This window comes from Equus przewalskii, chromosome 1 (genome assembly GCF_037783145.1).
Source record: "Equus przewalskii isolate Varuska chromosome 1, EquPr2, whole genome shotgun sequence".
NCBI lineage: Eukaryota > Metazoa > Chordata > Mammalia > Perissodactyla > Equidae > Equus > Equus przewalskii.
This window is the reverse complement of record NC_091831.1, coordinates 109190447-109217891: the sequence shown is the minus strand read 5'-3', so window position 1 is coordinate 109217891 and position 27445 is coordinate 109190447. Positions and strand designations below refer to the sequence as shown.

General features: G+C 45.9%; 1 protein-coding gene across 4 annotated transcripts in view; it reads left to right on the top strand.

Annotated features, from left to right (window-relative positions):
* The first annotated feature begins 4235 nt into the window (after positions 1-4235).
* Positions 4236-27445, top strand: part of OTUD7A (OTU deubiquitinase 7A) — a 379573-nt gene continuing 356363 nt past the window's right edge. For all 4 annotated transcript variants that reach the window (XM_070620657.1, XM_070620659.1, XM_070620677.1 and 1 more), the window contains exon 1: positions 4236-4376. The gene's annotated coding sequence lies outside the window, so the exon portion shown is untranslated. The remainder of the gene's footprint in view (positions 4377-27445) is intronic.

Here is a 27445-nt window from a genome sequence, read left to right as displayed (position 1 = left end):
GTTACAAACATGCTTGGTATTAATCTAAATATATCAATAATCCCCTTAAATGTGAATGATTTAAACACATCATTTAAAAGACAGATGTTGCCAGAGTGGATAACAAAACAGACCCAAATATATCTTGTCTAAAAGAACAGAAAGATAGCTGAAAATCCAAAATTATTGGAAACTAAACAATACTTTCTAAAAATACTTGGGTCAAAGTCACAGGAGTAATTAAAATATATTGTATGAAATGAAAATGAAAATACAACTTATCAAAATGTGTGGTATGCAGCAAAAGCACTGCTTAGAGGAAAATTTATAGCATTAAATGGAAAAGAAGAAAGATAAAAAAAAAATCAACAACTTAAGCTCCCATATTAGAATACTAGAGAAAAAAAGGGCAACTTAAGTTAAAGCAAGAAGGAAAAAAATAATGAAAAGTAGAGAACAAATAAGTGAAATTGACAAAAAAATACATTAAAATTAACAAAACCAAAAGCTGGTTCTTTGACAAGATCATGAAAATTTATAAAACTGTACCAGTCAAATCAAGAAAAAAATATATTGGACGTAGTTTACCAGTAACAGAAACGAAAGAGAGTTCATTCCTCCTGATTTTATGGACACTAAAACAATAATTAAGAATCACAATGAACAACTCTATACCCCAAAATTTGAATATTTATAAGAAATGGAACAATTCCTTGAAAGATTCAATTACTAAAATGTACACAAGAAACAAAGAGATTACCCAAATAGGCCTATGTCTGTAAAGAAACTGGATCAATAATTAAAAGCCTTCCAAAACAATCACCAAGCCCAGATGGCTTCACCCGTGAATTCTACCAAACACTTAAGGAAGAAATTATACCAATTCTCTGCAATCTCTTTCAGGGGACAGAAGAAGAGGGAACACTTCCTAAGGAATTCTGTGAGAGCAGCATTTCCCTAATATCAAAATGAGATAAAGATTTCACAAGAGAGGAAAACTACAAACCAATATCTCTCTTGATGCAAAAATCTTCAACAATATATCAGCAAATTGAATCTCACAACATACAAAAACAATTATACACCATGACCAAGTGGGATTTATCCCAGGGATGCAAGACTGTCTCAACATTTGAAAATCAAACAGGTAATCCATCACACCAACAGGCTAATGAGGAAAAATTGCACGATCATATCAATAGATATAGAAAAAGCATCTGACAAAACTCAATTAAAAAAAATCCTCAGAAAACTAGGAATAGAGAGGAACTTCCACAATTTGATAAAGAATATGTACAAAAACCCTATAATTAACATCATACTTAATGATGAGAAACTTGGATGCTTCCCCCTAAAATCAGGAACAAGGCAAGGGTGTCCTCTCTTATCATTCCTATTGCACATCATACTGGAAGTCCTAGCTAGTTCAATAAGACAAGAAAATAAAATAAAATGTATATAGATTGGAAACGAAGAAAGAAAAATGTCTCTATTGGTAGATAACAATATTCTATGTAGAAAGAAATACTCCTGGAACAAGCATAGCAAGTTTGCAAGACACAAGGTTAATGTGCAAGAGGTGATTGCTTTTCTATATTCCAGCAATAAACAACTGAAATTAGACATTTAAAAATAATATGATTTACAATAGCTCCCCAAAATAAAATACTTACATATAACTCTAACAAAATATGTATGGGACTTTTATGCAGAAAACTACAAAACATTGCTGAAAAATTCAAAGAAGATCTAAATGAATGAAGAGCTATTTCATATCCATGGATTCATCAACATACCCATGGATTCATCAACAATGTTAAGATGTCAACTCTTCCAAACTTGATCTTCAGATTCAATGGAATCCCAATCAAAATCCAAACAAATTTTTTTGTAGATATCTACAAAATGATTCTAAACTTTACATGAAAAGGCAAAAGAACTAGAATAGCTAACATAATACTGAAGAACAAAGTCAGAAGATGGCACTACCCAACTTCAAGACTTACTATAAACCCACAGAAATCAAGACAGTGTGATATTATTGGTCAAAGAACAAACACACAGATCAACACAACAGAATAGACCTAAACAAATATAGTCAACTGATCTTTGACAAAAGGGCAAAGGCAATTCATTGGGGGAAAGAATAGTCTTTTCAACAAATGGTTCTGGAGCAACTGAGCATCAACAAGCAAAAAAAAAAAAAAAAGAATTGACACAGACCTTACATTTTCACAAAAATTACATAAAAATGGATCACAGACCTAAACGTAAAATGTAAAGCTATAAAACTTCAAGAAGAAAACATAGACTTAAATGCATGTGACCTTGGGTTTGGCAACGGTTTTAGATATAATACCAAAAAGTATGATCCCTGAAAGAAAACAATGCTAAGAGAGACTTTATTGAAATTAAAAACTTCTGCTCTGCGAAAGACACTGTTAAGAGAATGAAAAGACAAGCCTCACACTGGCAGAAAATATTTGCAAAACACATATCATATAAAGTACTTCCATTCAAAATATACAAAGAGCTCTTAAAACTCAACAATAAGAAAACGAAAAATCCAATTTAAAAATGGGAAAAAGATGTGAGCAGACTTCTCACCAAAGAAGATATACAGTTAGCAAATAAGCATAGGAAAAGATGATCAATATTATTTTTCATTAGAGAATTGAAAATTAAAACAATGAAATATCTCTCCACACTTATGAGAATGTCTAAAAGAAAAAATACGTATCTATGTATATGTATATGTATATAATACATGTACTATGAATATGGAAAATATATATATATGTATCTATGTATATGTATAATATATATACTATGAAAGTGGTGTAGACACTCTGGAAAACTGTTTGAGGGTTCCTAGAACCTTGAACTAGTTTACCATAAGACCTAGCATTGGCATTCCGAGGTATTTACCCAACTAACTTGAAAACTTTTCTCCATACAAAACTCTGCATGCAACTGTTTATAGAATATTTATCCACAATCGCCAAAAACTGGAAACCACCCAAATATCCTTCAGTGGATGAATAACAAAATGTGATACAAACAATGGGATAGTTCCCAATAATAAAAAGAGCTATTGATAGACGAAGCAACACGGTGACTCTCACAGGCATAATGGTAAGTGAACAAAGTCAATTTCAAAATGTTGCATGTTGCATAATTCCATGTATATAACATTCTCAAAAAGAGAAAACTATAACAATGGAGAACATATCAGTGATTGCCATATGCCAGAACATATTAGGGTTTGGGGAGGGTGTGGCTATAAAAGGGCAGCACGAAGGAGTTCTTTGGGTGACTATCCTGACTACTGGTGGTTACAGGAATCCACGCAAGTATTTAAAAATCAAAGGCCTGTACATCAAGAGTCAACTTTACTGTTTAAGAAGTCAAATAAATTACTAAATAATATTAAACATAATGTTTAAAACCAAGCAAAACCTCCTAAACTAGGAGTAAAATAATGATTGTCAAGAATCGCATGAGGGTGGTATCAGCTATCTGCAACATAAGGTACTATTTGGAAGAGGGGGCGTGGTTACACCGAGAGGGTGATGGGTGATGTGAGGGTAGGCAGAGAGCACTGGGCAGGCCTCGACACCCGCGAGGAGACCATCTGAAGTAGGGGCATGAAAAAGTATTAAGAGGAAGCAAGAAATGGGGAAAGGTCAGAGAACCGGTTTAGGAGGCAAAAGGACCAACTCTGAATTAGATGTGATGCATTGGCCTGGGAGCAGGGCTTGGGAGTGGAGCCGAGACAGGATGGGTGGGAGAAAGTTTGGGATACTTAGAAAAGAAGAGAGAACAGAGAGGAAGAAATGAGAAAGGCAGGCTGAAGGCAAAGGCAGGCAATTTAAGCAGCGTTTCCCGCAGCCCCGGAGGCAGGTGCCCAGGGGCACCGGGAAGGGCGAGCGTGGGAGCGCGGACGCGGGGCCGCGGACGTGGGGGCGCGGACGTGGGGGCGCCGTGCGCTTTCCCCAGAGATCCGGTCCACGGCGCGGCTTGTGGCCACGAGCACGGGGCGGAGACGGCTGCGGCGCGCGCACGTCCACGAGAACGGGGTGTCGGGCGCGGCTGCGGCCGGTGACGTCAGGGGAGGGCGCGCGCCGGTCGGCTGCAGGCGGAGCCGGGAGGCGGGCACTGCGCGCGACCGCGGGCGGAGCGGAGGGGCGCGAGGGGCGGAGCGGAGCGCGGGAGGAGGCGGGGGAGGAGAGGCCCCCGAGACCGCGAGCAGCAGCTGGGGAGGGGGTCGCGGAGCCGGAGCGAGAGCAAAACAGCTGATCCGATTTTCCTTTAAAGCGAGAGAAAATGGAAGTCGGGTAGCGGTGACTGCGGCGCTGCGGGCTGACCGAGCGGAGCGGAGCGGCGCGGCGCGGCAGGTGAGTCGGCGCTGGCCCTGGTGCTGCCGGTGGCGGCGGGGCTGGGGCCGCGGACCAGGCAGGTGCGCTGTCCGAGCGCGGGCGGCGCGTCCCTTCGCGGCAAGGCAGGTGGGCGCATAGATCAGGCGGCCCTGGGGCCAGGGCTCGGGGGCGCGAGGGGCGCGGGGGTCGCGGGCCCCGCGCTGGGCTTGCTGGCGAGTCTGCATTGCGGGCTCCGTTCTGGACCCCGCGGGCGCCGCGGCCACCGGCTCTGGCCCGGCGCGGCGCGCATCTCCGGGGCAGGGCGCGGCGCTCTCGCTGGGTTGGAGCCGGCATCTCCTCGGGGTTCCTTGGCTGTCTGCACTGGAACGTGATGACAGGCGTGGGGGACCGGCCCTCGGTCCGTGTGGGTGCGCTGGGGGTCCAGCGGCGCCGGCAGAGTCCCAGGCATGGCCCGGCCGGCCGAGGAGCGGCGCGTGAGGCCACTAGCCGGGCACCCGGGCTGTAGCTGCGTGGGCCCCCACGGCCCGGTGCACCGCTCGCTGGCTTCTCTGGGTCAGGCTGGACAGCAGGCGAACCGTTAATGCAATTTGGCGGTGAACCCGGAGACCTTCCCTAGTATCTTCTCACTGGAGGGTAAAAAATTGCGTCTGCTGTGCTTTAAGTGTTCCTTTAAATTTGGGAGATGTCAGTGATGTCATCATTAACAAAAACTTTCCTTTATTGGACACAACCGCTCAAGTGTACCCTCCTCCCGGTGCCGCTATTGCAGCCCTTTGAGAATCTTTGCAATAAAATGGATTTGCCTTTGCTTCCTAAATTCAACAGCTTTACACGAGTGAAAACGGTTTTTATTTATATTAATTGGCTTGAGAATTAATAGATTTGAGAGTGGCTGAAGGGAAACTTGTTAGATCCTAACGGATCTGGGAATTGCTTCATCCACAGCACAAGGATCCAGGGGAAAGTCATGCGTGACACTCACATCCTAAATTGCCTTGCCTTATCTTTGTAAATTAAAGTGAACCGTGAGACAAAATATTTCAAAAGATATTGTATTTGACGTGGCAGGTGATGTGTCCAGGAAGACGTGGACAGTGGTGTGTAAATCTTTACGGGCCTCGATTGCTTCAGGAAAATCTGCAGGTCTCCTTTCTTCTCCATCACTGCCCCCCTCCCCAGGATGGGTCAGGGAGCAGCCGGTCCTGGGGAATGGGGTGTCAGTGGCTCTGGGGTGCTCCCTGCCTTTCGTTTCCTTACCATGACAGCTGTGTGTCCCACCAGCCTCCAAGGCCAATTCAACACCCAAAGAAGGTGAGGAGAGCACAGAGGCTGGAGACCTGCCTGCATAGCACACCAAGTTCTGGAGGAATTTCCCCCCTAAATGTGAGCAGCATGTCATGATTATTGTGTGTGTGAGTGTTCCATTAGTACCGACTATTATGGGAACAAAAGTAAGCAGTTCCCAAGACAGTTTGCATATATACTTAAGCCTATCAAATGAAAGGATATTCAATAAGGGACAAAAGTATTGACATTTTTGTATTTAATAATTAATGACTACTCCTAATTGGTTAAAACAAGCATGGCTTAAATTATTAGTGAGATCACATTGGATCTGTAAGGAATTTAATACCATATGCCACAAAAAAGTTTGAGTCTGATCAGGAATGTGAAGCTTTCGAACCCTAGATCCACGTGAGGAAAATGGAGAAGCAGTGGTTTGCATTAGGCCTTTGACTTTCAGGGTGGCAATGGATGGAAACCAGTGCTTTATGGAGTCTTGCCAGGTGTGGGTCTCAGCCTGGATCCTGTGTGGCAGGTTCGCCCTTAGGAAGTAACTGTTGAGGCCGCCCGCCCTGGTGGAGGCCATCACTGGAGTTGTGGAGAAGCTGAACTGTCTGTTCTCACCATGTGCAGAAGGGGAGGGCCACCTCCCTCTGAAGCAAGCAGTATGTACATGGCCTCTCACCTCCTGAAGGTGCCAAATGTATTCGCAATGGCAAGGCTGGGTGAGACAGGGAACCTTGTAGCAGAATTGTCTCCAGATGTGCATCTTTTTGGAGACTTTGCCCCTGCTGCATAGTTGCTTTAGAACTTGGGCTCTTAAGTCACAGCTGAGATTTTTCTGTAATTGAAGTATTCTCAGTAGTATTAAAGTTGGTTTCTAGGGCTCGGGGTTGTGAACTCTTTAGAAATTGAGTCCGTGGAAACCACTCTGGCCACATATCCACTTTTCTTTCACCTATAGACCTTGGGAAATATTCACCATAATGTTTTTTTGTTTAATTCACTGTAGTGCTTGTGAAAATACAACTAAAAGTGTTTCCACTAAATCTTTAGTTATTCATCACTTATTTCCTAAAACATTTAAAAAACAATCACTTTAAAGTTTCTTCATCCCCTTTTTATGCTTAGCGTATCATGTCTTCCGTTTCTAAGAAGTCAGAATTGCGTTGGCTTTTCTTTTTGTTCCCTTTGGATCTTAAGGTCATTTATTCCTGTCTTAGGCACGGAGAATAAAGGCTGAGTCAGCTCCCGAGAGGCCAGCAGGGGGCGTGCTAAACGCGGTTTGGCGGGCCTCTACCTGAGCCACCTTGAGAGAGATCCGGGATCGCCAAGTTGAGGGGAGTGTGCGTGTATGTGCACGGGTGTGCTTGTGTGTGCGCCGCGCCTCTGCGTGCCTGTCGCCTAAGGGATGGAAACTGAAGGAAGGACGGGCACATACTTGAATAGCCAGAGGCTGTGGCTTCCAGAACATAGACTACCCTCCATGGGACAGGGAGATTGTAATAGCTTCCAGTCTTTGAAGCGTAGCTCTTGGTTCTAGTCTGAAAATTCGGTGCCTTCTCAGTCTGCAGAAGGGAGAGTGTTGGCTTGGGGAAGGAGCGAGCTGGCCTTGTGGAACTGCCAGCCTGCAACCTCGTTCTGGGAGGGCGTGAGGGTGAAAGCCAGGACAGCCAGTGGAAATGCCCCCAACCCACCTGTAATGTTTTCTCTTGGGTTTGACTTCTATTGACTTAAACCCTGTGACTCTGTGTCAGTGGCATCTCCCAGGGGGTTTATCTCCCTGCCTTGCAAGGATTATTGGTCTCAGGGTTTCTCTGATGGAGAAAAGCAAATGTTTAATCACTACGTTTCTTTTCCCGTAGAAAATGAAAACAGGAGAAAAAAGGCAACTGTGCTTTTCACTGAAATGTGCTTAATCTGACTCTAAGTTTGTGCCAGGTTATTCATCAGCAAGTTCCCCGTGAGGTTTCCCCAGCAGAACAGCCTAGAGAGGCCAGCTTCTGCAGGGAGGGTCATCTTGCTAGGCTGGCATGGGTATTTCCCATGGCTTGGATGATCATCATGGTATCTAGAGATGTACTGAAAAACAAAGAATACTTCCTCTTCCCCAAGTTCTTCATGGAGCCCACATTCAAAAAGGAAACATCACACTTTGAAGGGAAAAGATCTGCCAGAGAACTATCCAAATGCTATGACTGGATATTTCTTTATACTTCTTATTTCATGGAAAATGCACGTAAAACTGAATTATTGATTTCAAAGGGGCAAAAGGGACTAATTTGTTTTTCTGCTTTGTGCTGAACCAGGCTTTTCACTTGGAGCACTTTAAATGGCTACATGGGGAAATGCCGCTGGATAAAAAAACAGGTGGCACCCAGTCATTTTAGAAGATGTCCAGCCAGAGGAAGGAAGCTAACAACCATGGTGGAAACCTCCTAGGGGCCCCATGGCCACTAACCTTGAATGACCTCTAGGGGTTGAGAGGGGTCCCTGGCCAGAGACCTCAGCCCTACAACCACAAGAAGCTGAGTTCTGAGAGTTAGTTTGGAAGGGGACGCCAAGTCTCAAATGAGGATTGCAGCCCCAGGCTGACACCTTCATTTCAGTCTGGTGCGTCCCTGAACAGAGGACCCACCAACCTGTACTTGGGTTAAATTCACCTTGTTTAAATAGTTAAGTTTGTGCTAATTTATTACACAGCAGTAGAAAACTCATATCACAGCGAACAGAGGCAGGACACTGCCAACATGTTCTGGATTTTGCTTGTCGCTGTCATACCTGGTGAAATGACCCCTTCCCAAGTACCCACCCTCTACAGAGATGTGCAGGGCCAGCCTGAGGTGTTAGCCCAAGGCTCTGTGGCCATGATCTTTTCCCTGGAGACCACAGTTGGGCACCTCAGTCTGTAGTCCTGCCCTTCAGGAGGCCATTTCTGGAGAAGAAAAAGCCAACTTTGTCTTCTTAGTGCTTAGAACTTAGACCAGCTGCCTATAGAACCTTTCTTAAAGACTTTTGTTACTCTAGAAGTTTTAAATTATTTAATTGACTTTTCCTAAGATATAAATAGTTAATGAATATATTTAAAAAAGATGTCCATCCTTAGGACGACCTCAGAATATCCTACTCAAAGGGAATCTTGAGATCCACTGGTGTTTAAATGGACACAAAACATGCTGGCTCCATTTTGTAATATATCTAATTGGAAAATATTTTACCCTTGAGACTTGGAAGTCGAGTTTTCTTTGGTAGACTTGGTAGACTGCTGCATTTGCAGGCAGTCCATGTGTCAGACCAAGAATAAGATGGCCTTAGCATGATGAGACAGAGTGGGCAGGGGCGGAGCCGCCTTCGCCACACTTTGAGGACGGAGTTCTTTATCATTCATAGTAACAGACTTGGGAGGTGGTTGAAAATAAGTCTGTAAATTCTGAAATTGTGGATGGGCTGGATGCTGTCTTATTACCTACCCGCCTTGTGGAGGCAAGATTAGCTGACTGGTTTGCATGCAGTATCTCTTGAACAGGTGGTAGCAGGGGGTGGGATGAAGACTGGAGTCAGGAGGCAGTAGACCCTGCATTTCTTCCTGCCTCGGCCACAGCTGGCCAACCTGGATGAGAGTTAGCCTCACGTGTCTCCAAGGCCTTATCTAGAAAAATTGCATGATTCCACGAAACCCCCGGCCTTGCTGTTGCAGATTTCTGCTGTACTCCATCTCACGTTCTTAGAAGTCAAATGTGTATTAAGCCTAATGCAAATTCTAAATACATCTCTCTTGGTTTAAGCAGATAAGTCTAAAGTAAACTCATTTTCTTGGTTTGAAGAAATTTGAGTTTCTCCTTCCAAGGAAATATTTTCTATTTGAGCTTCATTTATTCTTCCATACTTTTCCTTTAAAATATAATGGAAATTTGATGTCTGAATGAATATATATGAATAAGATACTGTATTGACTTTTATGAAAGAAAATGAAACCTTTGAAATTCACTTCCTTTTCTGTTTCATTCAGTTGTTTTGTCAGATTACTGCAGTTTCATGTCGGGCTAAGGGTTGGTGTGAACAGACCACCTACCTGCCCCTCTGTGAGATTAGATTAAGTTTCTCAGTTCCTGAGACAGGAGCTGATCCCAGAGAGGGTGGCTTCCTGGAGCAGGAGCAGGTGACTCAGGTGCTGTCCCTACCAGGGCAAGCCTTGCTCCCTCTGAGAATACCCTGCTCTGCTGCCCTGGGGCTGACACACCCATGGTTTACCCACATCACCTCTGTGCTTCCATTGTAGGATTATCTATGACACAGGGCTCTCCTGCTTCTTAAAGTAATCTTAGGGTTGGCCTGGCACATCCCTGTTGTGGAAGAGACCACACGGAGCACCATGTCCTGGGACGTGTTGTGCCCTCCTCCCACCCCTAAAACTGCCTCCGGACCCTTTTATCTTGGAGTTCAAAGACTATGGTTATAATCCATTTCCCCATGGTTTCTCTAGTGATGATGTGAAGGTTGGAGAAAATGTGTGTTATTTAAGAATGGGCAACACATTTGCATGTGTAATTTTTCATGTCTTTATAAAAGATCGTTCCCCATCCAAGATATACAGTTAACTAATCTTTTTAAAATATATGAATTAGAATATTTGTTTTTCAGCCTTTTAAATAATAACATACCATCTGTTGAAAGAATCACCACTGAACAGTAAAAATAAATGGTACAAGTTGCCAGCCAACTTGGAAGGGATGACCAGCTGTGTGACCTTGGGCACAGTCCCAGGCGGCCCCCGGGGGAGAAAGTCTGCTCTGGCCTCCTGCAGGCTTCAGGGAGGAGCAGATGGGAGTGTACACAGTGGGTGTTTAAATTATAAAGAGCCATCAGTCTTTCCAATAAAAGGAATTGGAGACAGAGTACGTCTGTCTCACTCACCACTAGCCCAATTTCTCTCCCTTGTCAGTTGATGGATTTATAGTTTGCACTCATAACTCAAGGCATTGCTTGGATGAACTTGCTGCGATGTTTTTTGTAGAGGAAGAAGGAGGCCTGGGTAAGAAAGATGGAGGACCGTCAATGGTTTGGTGATTCTTAGAGTTTGTCTAGAATCATTAGCCAGCTCTGTTAGAACATGCCAAAGTAAGTTCCTTGGAATCAGAGTAGACTGCAAACTCCTAGAGAATTGGGTTGTGTTTCCTACATCTTGGGTGCTGCTGGGCATGCAAATACAGGGCCCCAAGGTCTCACTGGATGGGATCATAACAGTACACATTTTCTTACTCTTGGAGTTGATGAAAGATTAGTCCTTTACGTGAACAACTGAGAGGCGGGGAAGAGGAAAGAGAAAAGCATTTCAAAGGCGGATCCTGCCAGTCAGTGTCAGTGAAGGGCAGTGACTGTGACCTGAGGTCCCACCAGCTCAGATGGTGTTGGCATTTACCCCTGGGGGAAGTGCACGGCCAGGCTGATGTCTGGACCTCTCTGTCCACCCTACCTTGTAGGCCTGCTGCCATTCCCAGAACAAGTCTCTGGGCTCTGAGGCCACAGGATGTTGACTGTGATGAAGGGCGCAGAGGTCTCTTGCCACCTCAGGGACAATGCAGGCCCACATGGATGGAAGTGGCTCCTTTGCAAACCCAGTCACTTATTAGGTTGAGTGAAAGCTCTGTGGCTATCTGTTTAACTTGGCACCGTGGGTGTGCAATTATTGGTAGACCAATTGAAAGGCCAAACTGGGTCCCTTGGAAATTAAAACAATAAGATACTACCACACATCTATTAAAGTGATTAAAAGCTGAAAAAATCTGACAATACCATTGCTGGGAGTATGAGGTACAAGACGAACTCTCATTTTCTACAGGTGGAAACGTGTGGCCTAGAATTGCAAGGATTGGTTGCAGTTTGTGTACATACCCCTTGACTGTTCCGTTTGTAAAGTCTGTCTTGTCTGAGATGCTGGCTGTGAACTGAGCCCTCAGGTCCACTTGGTTGGAAGTGGCCAGTTGACTCTGGGTTTCAGGCATGGCATGTGCTGTCAGCCAGAGTGTCTGCCCTGGATCTTTTGCCTGCACTGGACGAGGTTGACAGGATTTCCTTAGATTTCTTCTATCAAAGTTGACTTATCCCTTGAACAGTCTGGCAGATGAAGTGTTCAGAAAAGCATCGTCACAAAGGGTACTTAAGGCATCAGAGGCCCCAGGCAGGCGTCGACACGGGCAAATTAATTCCACTGCCTAACATTTGGAGTTTATTAGAAGAAGATCAGTGTATTGTTGCATTTAAATTAAACTTCCTCCATGCCTGTGGATTAATTGGAGGTGAGGCCAGAAACATGGACACGGATGGCATCTGTGTATGGCCCTGCTGCCCGTTGTGGTGAATGCTGGCCCCGCCTGCTGGCGAGAGAGCTCCCAGCCTAGAGGCCACCTTCTGGCTTCAGCCTTCTCTTTGGACACATTCTCTTGGTCTTAATTTCTCATGAAAAATGAAGAAATGTAGCTGCCTGCCTTCTGATATCCCTTTCTACTCCATGAGTCTGTGCAAAATAATTCCCTAGTTCTCTCCAAGTGCTGGCTAATTGGGGCAAAGAAAGCTCTACTCATTGCTGTGAGAGAACAGGTAGGAACAGTTAGGTGTCTTTTAAAAATATTTGTATCCATTTCTTGGATCGAGGAGAATATGGAGCATTTTAGCAAGTATTTATAATGACCAGTGAGTTGTGTGCACAGCATTTCTCCTTCTGACTGTTAAGCTCCTCGAGGGGAAGCCTGTGCCTTAGTTTTTATTGCATCTCCAAGGCACCTTGTTCAGAACAAGCTCTCAATTTGTGTTTGTTAAATTCATTTACTGGTCTCGTGGGAATTAAGATTAGAAATGTAACTATTCTTTCTAAAATTGTGTAGCTTCCATGAGTTCAAAAAGTGTTGTAATTGAGAATGTACCTTACGTAAAATTTGAAACATTTTCAAACTTCAGCCCACAGTTTGGGAATATGCAAAATAAACAAAAGCCAGATTATTTACCGATTTGCTGTAATGGGACTTGCTTGTCATACAACAGAGCGCACGTCCTAAGGGGAGTTACAGTTTCATGTTTTCCATTATATGTATCACAAACACTGTATGCAGTCTTAGGGAAGACTAGCTACATCTGTTTGATAAGACAAATTATTCCACTGTAGATTGTTAAGAAATCTCCTCCCCACCACACTTTTTGCTGTCGAGGCTTGCAGAGGGGCGTTGAAACAGCAGCACTCTGTGACATCCATGCTGCACAGCCAGGGGCATGGGACCTCAGGGCTAATGGTTCCTTTGGTCTTCCCTCCACATCCTGATTCTGGCCAGCGCCTGTGCTGTCCACTCTGGTCCCCTGACCAGCACTTCCCTCTTGCTACCTGCCTGGCCTCTCTCATGGGCTCGTCTCCCTACTCTGAAGGGTCCCCAGGGGGCTAGTGGATTCTTGGACCTCACCTTTCTGCCTCTGGGCAGGATTCTTATCCCCTGCCTTAATGTTCATTCAGTTTGGCAAGAGAATAAAATCTACCCAACTTCCTGTAAGAGAACAGAACCCCGACTCCATGATGGACAGATCTGTCCTCGCAGTCTTGAGGGGAAATGATTCTTTCTGGATAAAGTACTGCTAGGAAATTTTTCTTATAAGTAATTAGCCTTCTCTGTTGTCCCATTTCAATGTTCTTTCTTCTGCAAAAGTTACCTGATGAGAACTGAACCACTGTAGACTTGATAATAAAGTGAGGGCTCACGGCAGAAAAGCCCTGTATCAGAATGGAAAGTCTCTGGTCCTTCCTCTCCCCCTCACACTCTGGGTGCACCTGGGGTGCACTTTGGAGGCCAGATGTGGGACCCAGGAAGGAGATGAGGTTGGGCATTACCAAGAAAAGGCCTGCAATCAAGTATTAGCCGTCTGTAGTACAAGAGTGCCCAGGGTGCCAGGGAGGGGAAAGTCAAGTGTTTAAGGGTGCGGTGCAGCAGTCTAGAATCAAACCTAGACCCCCTGACCTCAAGCCTGCGCTCTTCATGTCACACTCTTGCTAACAGGGAGGAAAAGAAACAGAGATATTTTCTGGGCCAGAAGGCACATTGGCTGTCTACTCCTCAGCGTGCTGGGATGACCTGTCTAAGTTCACAAAACTGCCAAGCCCACAGCATGCAGGGCCCCAGATTCCTGCCGCCCCTACCTGTCACTTCCTCATGTTGCCCAAGAGGCAGGCAGGATTCCTCATGGCATTGAGTGGGCCAGCGGAGAAAGACCTGAGGAAGCACCCCTAGAGTGGACTCCTGGCTGCCCCAGCAACAGACTCCACCAAGGGCCTTGGTGCTGGCCCGGGCCGAGGAGGGGTGATATCAGGAAAACTGGGCACTGCATGATCTTTGAGCAGCTTCCAGGGTGGTGGAGAGGCCACACGTGGAGACACCACATCGGCGGAGCACAGACAGGTGGGAGCCATGGCTTCCTCTGGGGTGGCCAGGTAGGGTCAGAGGACTCCACAGCCTAGGCACATTCTCAGGGAGAGGCAGAGTCCTTCCCAATCCCAGCTTCAGTTTTGCACTTTGTAAATTGTATAAGACTATACAAATGTAAGAAACTCTTATTGTTAACGTTGTTGTCATTGCATTACTTTTCAAAAGCAACATTGAAAACCTGGAGGGAATGTAGGAAGAGCATAAGTCACTTGGAGACATAGAATTTGTCATGAAGCTGTTAGATGACTCCCAGTGGCTCCCAGAGGAGGATGGCCCACAGGTTTGCTAGTGCTAAACTCTTAGGCTGAATGCAGGCAAGGGTCAGCCATAATCAGGTCGTTTCTTTGGGACCCAGTAGGCATGAGGCTGCAACCCTGTTCCCTAGGTAACCTTCTCATAGGTTAGCATTTTCCCCAAATCTCTGGGCTGGTAAAACTTGAGGAGGCTGTTTTTGACCCCTCTGCTCATGCTGAACATTTACAAGCACTTGGCTCAGGCCAGCCCTGTGAATGTCCGCCAGATGGATCCCCATGCTCAAGGCATTGAGTAGAGTGGGTCCATGTCAGGCCCCTGTCCTGACTGTCTAGTGGCTTTTCACTTGCTTTCTCCTTCCACTCCCATGACGTCTTGCATCCCCAGCATGCTCTGCTTTCCAGAGGGTCCAGAGGGGATGTTGTGGGCACTCAAGTGCCTACAGAGGAGCCCATTAGTGCCCAGGCTGGCCTGGGTAAGACAGCCTCAGCCCCAGGCCCTAGGGGGATTGTCTAGGAGAGGCTGTGCTTTGAGGCTGGACACACTGGGTTTTATTTCCCTTGGTGCTGCATCCTACTGTGAGTCCCTGGCTGAGTTAGGTCCTCTCCCAGTCTCAATGTCCCCACAGGTGACACCCCCTCACAGGTGACAGCATGTCCAGGGCACCTGTCAGTTCCCTGTGGCTTCTCTCCCAGCCCTTCTTTCTTCAGGACAGAAACCAAACTGTGTGGGCATTAGTTCCTCTCCACTGGGGCTGGGGAGAGACCTGCCCCATCGCTGGGAATCTGGGGGACTTGGCGAGAGGTTTCACTGTTCTGAGCTCTATCTCCTCATTGTGCAATGGGGGTGAGATAAGGCACATCACAGGGTTGTTTCAAGGATTACAGGGGCCCGTCATCACATACTTGTCATCAACTTTTAGAGTGAGGTCACCTGGGAAAGGGAGGAGCTTGTCCAGGAGCTCCAGAGCGAGTCCAGCAAGCAGCTTCTTCATGAGCTCATGGGATGCCCCAGGACCTACCAAAAAGAGCCTGGAGCCAGAGAAGGCAATGTGTACCCTTTGGATATATGTCAGAATTTCCTTGGGCGCTTTCCTTTTTAGGGAGCACACCAAAGGAGTGTTCAAACCTTTGTCCACTGTGTGCCATTGGCATTAATTTTTTAACAGACTCTTGATGAGTTTAATTAACACATGGAGGGGAGAGGGAGTTGAGAAGAAGGTGGCCCTTAGTGAGCTCCACTTTAAATTTGATGATTTGAATATAACCATCTGTTTGGGGGAAAGTTTTTATAAAACATGTTCCTTAAGAAGTACTGAGATCTAGAAAGATAAAACTAATACAGAACTTCCCAAATCCTGCACCCAGCATCACAGTCCTTCTTATGCATACAGAAAGGTAGAAGGGTGAACATTATGCCACAAAAATAAAGCCTTACTATTTTTGCTCTTTTCCTTTGATTATTCAGTTTTTTTTAATGAAAAAGTGAGTATTTGCACCAGTTAAAAGAATTCAAACAAAACAACAGTATATAGTAAAATGTGAATTATTTTCTTATCCCAGACCCCAGTGCCTTTCTCAGGAGGCACCACTGTTAATTGCTTCTGAGTATCTTTCTAGAAATAGTCTGTGGATGTCCAAGTATGCATCTTATTTTTTTCATGTTTAAACACATAGGCGCATATACTACCCATTGTTCTTCATTTTCCTTTTTTCTCACTTAATCCTATTGTAATAATCAGTAATTATTACATTTTTAGTCTATAATATATGCTATTTTAAAGTATTCATTTAAATTTTATTTTTATTTAGTAATGAAGAGTTTACTGAATTTAAGCTAATGGTGTTATTTCTTGGTGTGTGAAAGTTCCTAAAACATGTCTTTCCTGGTTTGGGTGGGTCAGCCTGTGGTTACCAACATAACCCCAGATCACTGAGCCCCTCCTGGTGGTGGTGCTGGAGTCAGGGCCAGTCCATGTGTGGAAAGTGGTGTGCCCCCATCCACTCGGCACACAGCCATGTGAGTTAGCTGGATGCCCAGGAAGAAAAAGTGGACTTGGAGAGCAGCTGTAGTCTCTGTTCAATTTCTGTCAAGTTCGGGGAAAACCGTGGAATACATTTGCTAGCTGCCTTGTGTTTAGAGTTGGTATCAACTCACTTGTGCTTTGAGAGATGACTGAATTGCATGCCCATCCTTCCTTTCACCCCCCTCCCATTTCTCCTGTTTGTCTTGTTTGTGTTATAGTCTTACATTATCAAGATGCATAACATTTGCCCTCTCTTAGGTAACCTCGGTTTCCACAGTTATGTGGTCTTAGTGCTATATTTAAACGGATTCTCAGATCACACAGTATCGTTTTATCGGTAATACTGGAGGAATTCTCAAGGGCTTTCTTTCAATTCCTCTTTCAATTGTCTGGAGTTCATTGTACAGTTTGTTTGTCGTGTTCCCCTGTTCTCTTCCCAAATGGCTTCTGATATCCATCTGGAGAGTTTTTACAAGCCTCACAATATCTCTTGTGGGAATAATAAAGTTCTTGAGTCACACTGCTTCCTTTAAAAATATTTCTACTGTCTTTTAGCACTGAGGGTTGTTGTGGAGAAATTTGAACTCAGCCTGTTTTCTGCCTAGATGTTCATATGCTTCTTTCAGTTCAGTGACCACCAGGCAATTTCTGGATGCTGATCTTTCTCTTTTAAAGTAATCACAATATACCCTTTCAGTGGACAGAGACAGGACACTTTATTTCAGAAATTTTCTTCTATTCTATCATTGACCTTTTTCTGCTAAGAATTCAAGAATGTGAATTATGTGTGCCTTGTTTCTTCTGTGTCTTATATCTGTCATCTCTTTGATAAACTTAATATTTCACATCCTTTTCTGTTTCTTTTATTGTCTCTTTAGTTGATTGTGTTTATCCTGTTATTTAATTGCTTCTCATGTGGTTTTCATCCCTACCCCATTTATTTTATCTTTTATTTCTTTCCAAAGCTCTTCTTCTCTTTCTGTTGGTTTATAATCTCTTCTTTGATTTTGATTTTTAAAAATCTTTTTAGGAGAGTAACTTTTTGGGTGGGCAGGATAATGACCCCTTAAAAATATCAATATCCTAATCCCCAGAAACTGTGAGTATGTTCTCTTACATGGAAGAGGAGACAGGGAACTGGGGAAAAAAAATTGGATATGGAATTAAGGTTGCTAATCAGCAGACCTTAAAATAGGGAGATTATCCTGGCGTATCTGGGAGGGCACAGTGTAATCAGAATGGTCCTTAAAAGTGAAAGCAAGAGAACCAGAGAGGTGTCAGTGTGAGAAAGACTTGTCCTGCGGTTGTTGAAGGGGGGGGCACTGTAGGCCAAATCGTGCTTGTGGCCTCTAGACACAGGAGAAGGCAAGGAAAAGGGTCTTCCCGTGTTAGGCAGAATAATGACACCCAAGATGATCATTTCCTAATCTCCAGAACTTGTGAATATGTCATTTTATATGGTAGAGGGATTTTGCAGATGTGACTAAATTAAGAAGCTTGAAATGGGGATGTTTTCCTGAATTTTCCAGGTGTGCCTCCTATAATCTCAAGGGAGGCAGGAGAGTCAGAGTCAGAGAAAGAGACATGACGATAGAAACAGAGGTCAGATAATGCGCTTCCTGCAAGTGGACCACAGGCCAAGGGACAGGGGTGACCTCTAGAAACTGAAAGACAAGCAGCAGATTCCCCCCTGGAGCATCCTGGAGGAACACAGCCCTGCGGTACCCTGAGTTTAGCCCAGTAAGACCCATTTCAGACTTCTGACCTCCAGAACTGTAAGATAAAACATTTCTGTTGTTTTAAGCCAGCACTTTTATGATGATTTGTTACAGCAATGACAGGAAAACTAAGTAGGAGACTGTGGGGACCATTTTACTAAAGAGGCTCTTCACCTGCTTCCTGATGAGCATTTCTTCATGCATGTACATGTGCCTACTCACCCCCTCTCCTTCCTCATCCCCTTTCTATGCCTAGTTCCACGCTAGTTACTTTGCGATTTTAGTCCTGTTTGAATAGGGTCAATTCCTCGCCAGAGAATGGAGGTGCAAGTGAAGCTGGGGCGGGTGCGCACTTGATTCAAGTTTGTGGTCTGGAGTACGCTTTCTCTAAATGTATTTCCTTTGCCCAGCAAGCCTGCATTCACCAGATTTTCCTGTTTCGGCAGGTGTGGCTCCCAGCAGGCCATTTGTGTTTCTGTCTCCTGTTTGCTGCCTTCCTTTCTCTCTCTACCAGGCCAAGTCCACAGGCCCAGGTCCATTCAGTGGCTCCACTCTCATGTCCACGTGATCTTCCATGACTTGTGCATCAGGCCCAGGCCACTTCTCCCAGCAGGGTCTGTAGCCACCCGCCCCCCCCGCCCAGGGATGAGGAGGTGGGCTCTGGCTTGCTGTGTCCATTCCTGATTACCTTGGTTCTGGTACACTAATGATGTTTGCTCTGTGCTAGTATCTGTCTCCTTGATTCGTTGAAGGTGGAATATATTTCTCTTTCTAGTTCTCTCCCTTTTCATTGTTTTTGGGGCTTTCAAAGAAAGTGTGGAGGAGTAAACCATTCACTAGAAGCTCCTGCCTGGTGGATGGTTGTGTAGATGCTGAGGGGTTTTACTTACAATCTTTGGGGGACACCTTGTGCTTTGAGAAAGAGAAATTGGTAACCATTTCTCATGGGGGTTGGGCATTGTTTAGCATTTGTAACTTTGGGGTTCCTTTTCCAAAAAGAGTTTTTGTTTTGCTCCAGAACACTTTTTCACTAAAGCCCTTCTGTTAGATGAGATAAGCTCTTGTATTCGAGATTTGGCATCCCCCGGGGCCCTCTTGGCCTCCCCTGCACAGCAGCCTGGGGGGAGGAGGCAGACAGGTACCACACTGGACGTCTGGCCCCAGCCTCCTCCACCTCTGAGGCCTGATCCTGCGCTGGCCAGTCCTGGCAGTCTTGGATTGACTGCCTGTATCTCGGAAATCTATGTCGCCTTTTGGACGGTAATCAATAAAGCCTTGAATGAACACTTCCTGCTTTAATCACTAGTGAATAATAAATTAATGCTGTAAACCCTAAGCAGTAAGAGTAGCCGTCAATGATTGCCACATATTTTACTGACATTATCTAGTTTAAATTTCACAGCCGCCCTGTGAGGCAGGTGTCGCTGTTCAGGTGAGCCAAGCAGGGAACACACAGTTTGCCAGTTGTCTACCTCATGGAGGACAAGCTGTCTTCACAAACAACCTAGTCCTTTATAGAAAAGTTGCACTTTGTTGTGTTGAGTTGAAGTTTATTAACTTTTTGCATTGTTATGAGCTCTTTGTACATACAAATCTATTGGCCTGAAATATATTTTGGAATGGCTTACTTGCAGTAATCTAAGATATGTTTGTTTGTTCTAAGTATTCAATTTTAAATAGTTATATGTTAACAACCCTCAGTTTTTGCAGTGTCTCTATCTTTCAAAGGCCAGAGCAACTGAACAGTAGGAAGTCCTAAATCCTGAGGAATGAGAGTTGGTGAGGATTTTGCCCCAATCAGGTCCACTTCGAGCTCTGCTATGCACAGCTCCTTCAGCGTGTTGCCCCGGGATGCCTGCCAGCCAAGTGGCATAGAAGAGAAAGAGCATCTATACTCACTATGCTCAATTGCTGGGTGAGAAATCCACCGTGCACTAAAAAGATAGTAAGCTGAAGTTTCTAAATATTTTTCTTCTTTTTCTGCTGACCTACCAGTTTGTAGAGTTCCCAGGGGTTATCACTCTTGGGGATGAGTATCCTATGGACCGTGGCTTCACAGAAGCCAGCAGAGCTGAGCCCCACATCCCTGCAGACAGGAGATTAGCACCAATCGGTTGAAATGATCAACACCATCACTGTGCTGTTGTAAATGTAGAGAAAGGGATATATCGGGTGTTTGGGAAGGACTACCTCCCGAGGTCATCTATGCAACCAGAAGGTAGAAGATCTTGGAGAATTTAGCCTTCCAGAAGCTTCTTTGGATACCTGGGAAGATAAGAGAATGAGCTGTACATCTGTTAGCTCCTCTGGGCCAACCCCGGGGGATGACTCGTGTCTGGCATCAATTCTAGGACAGTCTTAGCCATTAGCTCTTCAAAGAGTACCTGTTACCACTTCCCTCTTTTCTTTCCTTTTCCAGTTAGTCATTTATTGGTCCTTTTTCTTCCATTCTCCTGTTTTTTCAGCTCTTCTCTTACATTATCCCTTCTTCTGGCTCCCATTACTGCATTCTGGATGGTTTCCTCAGTGCAGCCTTCCACTCTAATCTGCCCTCTACCTAATCCATGTGAAATCCTCTATAAAACCCAGCCACTTGGTCTTGGATTTCTGTGATTATATTACTCATTTCCATGAATTCTCTTGATTTTCCATACCCATGATCTGTTTTAAAGTGGCTTACTATTTACTCAGGGTTTTGATCACTTTAAAAAATGCTTGAATCCATCACTTAAAACAGTATGTTATAGTTTATGAGTAATAGTTGTTACCTAAACTTCTTGGCAGTGTTGGGCTGGAGGATTTTTGTCTGGTGCTGCTGTTCACTGGGCCTGCTGGACTCTGTTCTTGGGGAGTTTCTTCTTCTTGTGTTTTCTCACTTGATTGCAGTGTCATCTTTAGCTTGGTTTCAGGGTGGGTGTGCCTGGCCGGTGAGGTTGTGTTTGCTTCTGTTGGGTCCCCAGGGGTACTGTGAGCCCAGGGCCACCTTGAGTGTTAACTCCTTGGCTTGGTGGTTTTGGAGACTCTGCGTGGCTGTCTGAGCTGAGGGCCTTCTGAGCCTGTACCCTTTATCTGTACATCATGCTGCCTACAGCAAGGGTTGTGGAAGTACAGAGGGCATGGGGGTTAGGACAGGGCTGTGGGCCTGTTGAATGGGTGGCTTGCTCTGAAGTTGGGAACAACTTGGGAAGTGGAACCACCGAAAGACAGGCAGTGACCGGTACATTTGTGTGCCAAGTCCTGAGAGTGTCCAGTGAGCAGTTTCTTGACTTTGAGTGCTCTGTCAGGGCTAGAGCAGTGTTAGCCCCATCTGGGAGCTCTCCCGGCTATATAGAGGCAAAGGACTGGCCAGCCCTTCACAACCGAGCATGTTATATTTTCTGGAAGTTTACTTGGTTTTTTTCTTTCTTTCTTTTTTTTTTTTGTGAGGAAGATTGGCCATGAGCTAACATGTGTTGCCAATCTTTCTCTTTTTGCTTGAGGAAGATTGTCACTGAGCTAACATCTGTGCCAATCCTCCTCTATTTTATGTGGGATGCTGCCACAGAGTGGCTTGATGAGTGGTGCTAGGTTTGTGCATATCGTGGAAGAGCACACGATATCTCAGGAAATGACTGCTGAGTCAGTGCAGAAAAGCAGGAAGGCAATCTATACACTGATGGCTGGATATTCTTGATCCTGTTATGTGGATGATATATGACTGAGGTTTTTGTGTGTTTTTCACAAGTTCAATTATAGAAAACTTAAAAAACAATTACAGAACATTTTAGAGTATTGCCTATAATTCGTGAACCATTACTCAAAGTTCAGGTTGAAGTTCAGGGTTTGCCTGCCACCCCCTCTTCCTAGTTACCCCTAGTGCATGGCTGCCTTGCCCCCATCTTGGCTGCTGGCTTCCCTGCTTCTCCCTGATGCCGAGCAGTGCCTTCCTTCAAGGCCCAACCCCTGCCTCTGCCCTGACGCCTTCTATGGTTTCCCTTCTGAAAGCTTTTCCTGGCATGCTCCTCACTCACCACACCTTTAAGCCATGTCCTCACATCACAGAGTGTCTGCTCTCAGGAACTCTGCAGTTAGCATCCTAGCTCCCAAAGGGCAGGTTGCAAGTCTTTGTGTGTTCATGAATCTCACCCATTGGGCACCTCCCCTGAGGTGACGGTGATTTTCACAGTCATGACATTGGAAGAACTCTTTAGATTTCCAAAAGAAGATACACACCTGTGTTGCAGTCCTTTGCACCATTAGTGCCCCATAAAACCCAGCTGTAACTGCACCCCCTCTCCAAGTAGATTTGGGAGTCAGAGGTCGCTTGGTTGCTTCCCTGGAGTATAGTACTCATCACCATCACTATGACTTGGGGCCTTCACAGATAGCCTCCTTCACCTGGTAGTAAAGGGCGAGACATCATTAGTTGTACTTAATGGAGGAGAGCACCCGTCTTGCTCTTTGACAGGTTACACTCCCCTTGTTCGTTTCTGGCACTTACTCAGCTTCAGGCAAGTGTGCACCATGGTCCTCTCTGGGCGCTGTTCTTCTGCATGTTAGGAATGAGTTGGAATTTTCTCAGGAGCACACAGCACTGATTACCTGTATTTATTCCTGGAAGAAGGTTTGAAGTGGCTGTACATTTCTGTAAAAGGTGTCCTCTGTTACATCTTGAGCTTCCTCTCAGTCTGACTGCACCCTTTGCCTACCCTGAGTCCAGTACTCAGTCAGGGTAGCCCAATCCACCCAGAAGCTGCCCAAGGCTGGCAGACCCACTGGGCGTCCTGCTTCTTCATCATCGCCTGGGGGAGGGCACGGACGGATTCCTCTCTGTCCATTCCAGGCCAGGAACAGTGGGGCAACTATCTGCGTTTTATTGACTATGTCTACATTTAATTTATCACTAAATTATGCTTCCCTTGACTTCGTGTCATCTCATTCATCTGACAGACGTTTTGTCTACACATTTTCTTTCTCATAAAAGGAGCAAGTGCTCTTTGGAAAAATACCCATTGGTGTTGTCCGCAGCTGCGAAGGGCAAGGAATGACAGGTACCGCCAAGGCTACTTGGTTGTTTAAGCAATCAAAGTTTATTGATAGAGGGAAACAGAACAAGGAGCAGGGACAAAGGGGAACAACAAATCACTTCTTACAGCATCCACACCACAATCAGCCGGGGAAGTCCCAATAGTTTGTACAGCGGGTGGGAGTGCCGATTGTCCAGGTCTGAGGCAAAGCGTCCTCTCCTCAGTGAGACTTCAAAGGCTGATTGTGGTGTGGATGTTGTAAGTACAGATTTGTTGTTCCCCTTTGTCCCTGCTCCTTGTTCTGTTTCCCTTTGTCAGTAAACTTTGATTGCTTAAACAACCAGGTAGCCTTGGTGGTACCTGTCATTCCTTGCCCTTTGCGGCTGCGGGCAGCAATTGGAGAAGTAGTAATCACGTGTACAAAGAATGTTTCATCTGCTTTTGTTTCCTCTTCACCTGGTATTATTTCTTGAGCCTCTTCCACATTATTAAATATACTTCTTAAACCAAGGTTTCCGTAACTGCATGGTGCTGCATTAACTTGAGTGTGCTGTGGTTGGTGAACCAAATATTGATCGCGTGCTCCCTGAGGGCTGGGTGCTGTGGCTTTGCTGTGGACATGCTCCAGGTAGGACAGAAGGATTGTTCCAGTGCCGCATGGCAGGTCACTGAAGACCAGACAGCCAGAGATGTTGCCCTTCTTCATGAATTCTGTGCTTGGAGCTCTCTCTTTAGTGCCGCTCTTTGGTTTTCAGTGGGCCCCTTTCATGATTTCACTCCAGTCTCAGTCATACGTGCTCAGTCCAGCTTTCTTAACTTAGTCAGCGGCAGTATACCAAGGAGTTTATGATCGCATTGCCTTCCTCCCCGAGCCACCACCAGGAAACAGAAGACAGTCTGGAGAGAGAACAGTGGCCACTCATGGCCTGGTGGGAAGAGCTCCACCCGCCAGGATAGGGTTGTGTGGATCAGATTCCTGAGATCAGGATTCCTTTGAGATTTGAAGTGGGAAATATAGAAGAAGTCAGGCAACTGAACATGAGAGGAGAGGCTGAGAAGGCAGGAGATAGAGAGGCTGGAGGGACTGTGACCAACATGAGTGAGAAGACCAGAGCAGCAGGGTTTCAGGGGTGTGAGGAAGGAGAGCCTGTCCACCCAGAGGGCCGAAGCCAGCCAGAGGCGGAGAGGAACAGGTAGAAGCAGGAGGAAGCAGCCCCAGCAACAGCTGAGTACCTGGGATCCTGCACTCCAGGGCTGAGGTCCTGAGAACTGCGTCCAATGTGGCCCCAGCTCTGTGGGCCCACTTGTGCTCTGGAGTCTTCAGAACAGCAACTCCTCCCCTTCTTACTCCTCCTCCCCAGGGAGAGCTGCCATCCCCCCAGGGGTCTGCTGAGCCTCTGGTGCTGTCCTCAGAACACTTTGCCTCTCCACACCCACGCAGTGGACGTCTGTGTGTGGGGTCCTGGAATGTCTGTGGGGAGGATTGGAAGGTGCAGGAAGGAGAGGGTTTCTCCAAAGACACTAGGAGGGGCCTGGTAGGGAGAACACTGGATGCCCTCATCCATCCCAGGCCTGCCGCTGACTGGGCCACCTAACCGTGCTTGCTGTGACCTCAGGATCTGTAAAATGGGGCCCTGGCTGAGAGTGATTCTCCTGTCCCAGGGTGGCTCCCTTGTCCTCGTTGGATGCATCATGCAATAGGAGCCAGGATGCAGCCAGCTTCATGGGGGTAGAGGAACAGGAAGGCAGGTGCACATGGCTACCAGGCTGCCCCTGCAACATTGCTGGATGGTTTCTGAGGGCCCATATTCCACCCGCCTGTTGGAAAGCTGGGCACAGCAAGGGCGGGGAAGGTGAACAAAGTTGGAGGCCTCATGCTGCTCAGCGGGCTCGTTCGTTTTACCTTCCCTTGAGATAGGGAGGCCCAGGGCATGGGACAAAGTGTGTGTTGTCCAGGGCAGGTGAGGGGGTGCCTGTGCCATGCAAGGTGGGGAAGGCTGACACGTCACAGAATCCAGCTTTTTAAAATTATTATTTTTAAAAAATAAGCAATGAGACAGGAATAGAAAGATGTTGGGATGGCAAGAAACCAATTTATTTATGGGAAAGTTGTGGAAGACCCTTCCAAATGATGAGCCAGTGATTGATGGTCGTCCTCCACCCCGATTGTCAAATTTCCCATCCAAGTGAATATGTCCTTGGAACTTGGGGTGGACTTCACAGAGAGGATTAATAAACTTGGATTTGAAAGCATGATGCATGTCCCCACTCACCCGAGGTCGTGACCCTTCTGCCCTGGCTGGATGGTGCTCACGGAGGCCAGTGTCCTAGCTGGGAGGGCGCCTCAGGCCAGGAAAGATGGCTCTGGTGCAGAGCTTAGTATCCACCTACACAGGACAGAGGTGCATTCCCGGATTCATACCTAAGTGACAGGCCGGCCCTGATAGTCCTTAAACTGTTTTGTTTGAGTCATAGAACAGAAAAAAAAAGCAGACAGGACAAAAAGAATAACTGTGACACAGCCAGGGCTTGTGCATTGTCACCAAGCTCAGTGAGGGCTCATCTTGATGCTGCTCCAGATGTTTGCAGAAAATGTGCGCATTGCCTGCTCTGATCCCGTTACGTGGAGATGGTACAGACTTCCACTTTAAACTTGTGAATTTTTAAGTGAAGAGCTGGAAACATAGCACAGGTGGAAAAAAAATCCCTGTCAGAACGTGTTTAAACAGATCATGTTAATGAAGGCTTGCTGGTAGTTTTTATTTTTCAGAAAAATGTTTCAAAAATTTTTGTCACATGGTAGACAAAAGCTTCCGCAGCACCCCCAAGGAAATGAGTGAGAGATTTGTTTCTGTGTGTCTCAGGCACTTTTCTAGGGTGCTGTCCCCCTCGGCTGTCAGGAGGGTGATCCTGAGGAGCAGTGTTCTGGGCCGCCAGGCCCGGTTCTCCTGCCTCCCCTTGTTCCCCTTGCTGAGGGAGGACTGAGGTCTGAGTGGCAGTGGTGTGAGGCTGGGCAAGTGGACGCTGGGCTCCTGCTCGTCAGTTTCTCACCGACATCCTCAGCCCTCGCCTTCGGGGTGCCCAGAGCGTTAATCCCGATGCGTGTTGCCTTAGCATTTGGGATCTTCAGGGCAGGTAGCAAATGTAAACCCATCTTTTGGAATGCGGTGAATTTGGGATTTTCTTCTGTTCTGCTATTGCTTAAGTCATGAGAGACATGCTTTAAATAGGGAAGCAGCGATGTCAGTTACAGGCATTTTCCAGCACTAAGTAGGTCAGGGTTTTGTCACAGTTTTGACGAGATCACAGGTGAGTCACCGTAAATTTGGAGAGAGTCACGAATCTTGTCAGAATTCAGAGTACATTTGCAATCTAGTTAAATAGCATGCCTTAATTCTTGGCCTGCAGGGTGACCTCCTGGCCCCCTCCCCCTCTCCTGAAACCAGCTGTCGGGGGGCTGGGCACCCACTGGGCCACAAGGGACTCACCCTTACTGCTGGCTGAGAAAAATTGTTCCTCTTGCCTGCTTGACTGGTAGGAAAATCCCAGTCCTGGGAGTGCCATGAGAGGACCGCCCCCTCTCCCTGCCTTACAGCCTTTTACGGAAGGATAAACTCATAAGCGCACAGCTTGATAAATGTTCACAAACTGAACACACCCTTCTAGTACACACCCAGATCAAGATGCAGAACACGCCGGCCCCCAGGAGCCCACCTGGGGTAACCACTGTCCTCCCTTCTCCCGCCGTGGATTGTCGTGGCCTCTTTGTGCTTTGCGTGTGTGAGATCACACAATGTGCATGCTGTTCTGTCTGGCTCCTGTCACCCCACCTCATGTTTGCGGGATTTGTCTGGGTCGTCGCGTGCAGTAGTAGCTGACTAATTCTCAGTTCTGTGTGAAGATGTGGTATTCACTCTTGAGGGGCTTTTGAGTGGTTTCCAGTTTGGGCTTTTGTGAGCAGTGTGGCTTTGGTCCTTCTAGAACATGTCTTTTGCTGAACATTTGTGTGCATTTCTGTTGGGTGTGTACCTAGGAGTGAAATTGCTGGCTTATAGCTGTGCATAGCTTCACTTTAGGAGATAGTCCAGCTTTCAAAAACATACTCTTTCCGTCAGGTAGAAGAAGCCAGAATGAGGTTTTTCGGGTAGAAGTACTAAAGTTACAATGGCAGCGGAGTGTATTTTGGATCGATGTTGGGTCAAGCAAGAATCTAAGGGCACCTTAGTAAGTACTTCTTCTTAGAAATCTAAGAGAATTGGTCTTTATAGAAACAAATTCTGCATCTAAATGAGGAATTTTAATTTTGTCATCTGCTTGTGCAACTCAGTTAACTTTTTCT